The 3,823-nt window shown below is 39.9% G+C and overlaps 1 protein-coding gene across 7 annotated transcripts in view; it reads left to right on the forward strand.

Moving 5' to 3' along the window:
* Positions 1-3,823, forward strand: part of NRP1 (neuropilin 1) — a 168,852-nt gene that overhangs the window by 20,632 nt on the left and 144,397 nt on the right. The gene's annotated exons all lie outside the window — the stretch shown is intronic.

A 3,823-nucleotide genomic window follows, 5' to 3' on the forward strand; every position in this document is an offset into this window, starting at 1 on the left:
AAGAGAGAAAGGAGGGAGGGAAGGAAGGGAAGGAGGGAGGGAAGGTAGGGAGGAGGGAAGGAAGGAAGGAAGGAAAGAAGGAAGGAAGGAAGGAAGGAAGGAAGGAAGGAAGGAAGGAAGGAAGGAAGGAAGGAAGGAACATAATAAACTAATAAACGTTAGCATTTCTGTTTCCATGGGATGAAAGGCTAAAGACTGTCTGGGGCAGAGGCAGAAGCTTCTCTTGATTGTGCCCTCAGCTTTATCTCCTTGGTGGCTGTCCTTTGTGGACCATATCTGTAGCTCTGTCGAGAAACTTGCTCAGTTAACGGTGTGGTCTTCATGTGTGATGCCCGCAGGTACTCATGGTGATCCTGAGTTCTAGGAATCACTTGAGCTCTAATTAGCTGTGGGCTCAAGTGTTGAGTCTTCCTGGTCCTTTGTGTCTTCATCTGTGAAATGAGAGGAATGAAACTTTTCTCTTTAAGCATGTTTGTCTCTAAAGTAACAGGATTCTAATTCTCCAGAAAAATCCTCCTGCCATAGAGCATATTACAAAGATGTCTCTTTTTTTTAACTTTTAGTTTTTGGGTACATAGCAGATGTATACATTTATGGGGTAGATGAGATATTTTGATACAGGCATACAATGTGTAATAATCAAAGATGTCTTTTCTGACAGCTGAGGCTGGCCCCGATCCCTGGGCTTTTCTTTGGTCTTTGCAAGACCCTCCCTACTTTTTACTTTCTTCTTCTTTAGATCTAAGCTGCTGTTCCAGCCCAGTCCAGACCCTCCTTGACTTTTGCAACACAGCCTTCTCTTCCTTCCTACTCATATTTCACTGAGACACATGTTTTTTGTCAGTTTTCAGCCCCTAAGTGGTATCAGACATTTTAGACCCTATTTTGGCAAAATTGATTCTAAGGAATTGTCTACTTTTTCACCTAGATTTTGTCTTACCCATGAACAGATGTATTTTATCTAATCAGTTATTTAGAAGAACTGAGAATGTGGTCTTCTGAAATACACACATATTGTTCTGCTGTTGTTGAATATAATATACACAGTCAGCAGAAATTCTGTAGATGAATGATTGGTTTGGTCTTGAAACTACAGGAGCTGCAAACCAAGTTTGAGGTGTGCTGTAAGTGCAACTGATAACCTGAGTATTAGCCCAAATTTGGGTTTGATTACTAACACAAAAGTAGCTTTTACCTGATCTTTTTGTTCAACATAGCTCATTAACATTAGCTTGTAAAGAACAGAAATTATTTTGAAAAAAAAAAAAAACACAAAGGAATGACAACAGTGATTTTGTTAATGAATCCCACCTCACTCTTTGTGTCTCAAAGGCAGCATAAGCAATGTAATAAGCTATGTATCTATTTGGAAAACAGTCTCAAATTAAGGAGCTTATTCAGATGCCATTGTAAAAATAATTTTCTGAAATTGTGGTCTATTGGCAGGAGATAAGATGGCACTTTGTTGTTACCTGCAGAGGCCTATTAGAAATATTCTATTTCAGAAGCAAATCACACTGTAAATACCACATTCAGACTCATTTATTCCTACAATAGCATTTTTGCAAAGGTGCAATTTCACAATTTGACTTAGCACTGATTGTGCATCATCATTTCAAAGCTCTTTGTAACCACTGGCTAATTCACACATCCTTGGGAAATGGTTTAGTTGTACCAGACCCATTTTTAAAAGAAATATCCAACATGTATAATGATAAAGTAGCTTGTCAAAGGCTAAACAAGGACACGGATGTGTTTTAAACTTGTTTTCTTTCTGAATGTGTCCTTAGCACATCTGACAAGGAACTTCTGAGCAATTTAAACATAGATGTGTTTGCCACCAATAAAGATTAAAGAGCCCTATTAATGATTCTATTACAGAGAGGAAACTTGATTTAAAAAATAACTAAAATAATAAATGCAATTCCTTCAAGATGCAAATGTAAACAGGACCTAAAATGAGTGAATATATTAATCCCACTTTTCTCCTCCATCTGGTCCTCCTGAGCCATATTTTTGTTAAAGCAAGTGCTCAACAGAGGACTAACATCTAAAGTTATTCAGCTAATTCCCAGCATTAATTAGAAAATGTCTAGTGTTTCTAAACATTGGTATGAAAAAAAAAAAAGGATTTGAACTGTCAACTCACATTATTTTTGTCATTACACCTTTCCTGAGACTGACCTTGCGATTTAAACTGTTCCTGTTTCTTATCAATGTTGTTTTAGGATTTGGTTTATATGTGGAATATTATACAAAGTCCTGAGATTGATGGTGAACATGAGGTCACGGTTAAACATTCATCACAACATGTGCTTTAAAATATATATACATGGTAATAAATTCAGAACTCACAAACTCAGAAATTGAGGGAGATTCAGGCACTTTCCCAGGCATTGTTTCTTGGGACACCAGAATTATTCTTCTGAAAACTTCGTTTGTTGCTTACTACCCCATTCATTCATTCATTTGTTCAATCATTCAATAAGTATTTATTGACCAACCAGTATGTGATGATCACTGCGATAGATGATAGTGATAGTGATAGTGACAGTGATAGATCAGTGAACAAAACAGGTACCATTCTTTGCCCTTGTGGTATTTCTTCTCTAGAAAGACCGTGACACGTAGAAAAGATCTGCTACTCAGGGGCTGTTCTCCGTGTGGCCTCCATGCCCTTCCAGCTTGCAGAGCCTCATTATCTTCCTCTGCAGCCTCCAAGGCAGGCCCACCTGGGACCTAGATCTTGCTCTAAACAAGATGCATATTAAAAAACATCTGGCTGATGCAATTGTTGGCTGAGGATCAGGTTTGTTCTCGTTTGCTGGTGCTCTCTACTTGTAACCCTCTGCTGGGGTCCTAGACCCTCTGAGATTCAGTCATCAGCTGGAACACTCTTGCTTCCCAAGGTCACTCAATCCCCCAACCCTGGACACTTGACTGGCATATGCCTGTTTTCCATGTAAGACACTCTCTGCCAGCTCTAACTTAGATGTTTGTCTTCTTTGCCTATAATTCTAGGTCCCAATCAACCCCTTTACACTCACCAACCTGCTGTGCCTCATACTCCAGAATGACAGGCCTTACCTCTCCAAAGGGGACTGAACCAAGTCAGTTCTGATTTTTTGGAGTTGGTTTATAGTCTTGGCGTCATTGTACTGGCTCTTCAAGTGGCACAAATTGAACAAAAAGAATAAAAAGAAACTGTAGGTCATCTTTTTTTCTCCACACCCCAAGCCGGGGTCTAAAAATAATAATTATTCAATAAATGTTGAAAACTAAATACATTAGTAGAATGCTTTATCTTTCCATTTCACACTCATTTCTTCCCACGATAGGACTCCAGCCACTCTCTGAAGGTGACTGGCGGCAGTAAAATTAGAAAGAAAGGTACATCCTCAAGGAAACATGGAAAGGACTTGACCAGTGATGGGATTTGAGAGAAAATGAAGGCCAGGATGTTAATGATGATACAAATGTCTCCATCTTTGGGTCTGAAAGAACAGTGGTAGTAGTAACACTAAGAATAAATAAAGCAGCTGGGTGCGGTGGCTCACTCCTGTAATCCCAGCACTTTGGGAGGCCGAGTTGAGTGCATCACTTGAGGTCAGGAGTTCAAAATCAGTCTGGCCATCATGGTGAAACCCTGTCTCTACTAAAAATACAAAAATTAGTCAGGCATGGTGGTGCGTGCCTGTAATCCCAGTTACTCGGGAGGCTGACGCAGGAGAATCGCTTGAACCTGGGAGGCGGAGGTTGCAGTGAGCCAAGATGGCGCCATCGCACTCTAGCCTGGGCAACAGAGCAAGACTCTGTCTAAAAA

Source organism: Mandrillus leucophaeus, unplaced genomic scaffold, assembly GCF_000951045.1.
Source record: "Mandrillus leucophaeus isolate KB7577 unplaced genomic scaffold, Mleu.le_1.0 Scaffold429, whole genome shotgun sequence".
NCBI lineage: Eukaryota > Metazoa > Chordata > Mammalia > Primates > Cercopithecidae > Mandrillus > Mandrillus leucophaeus.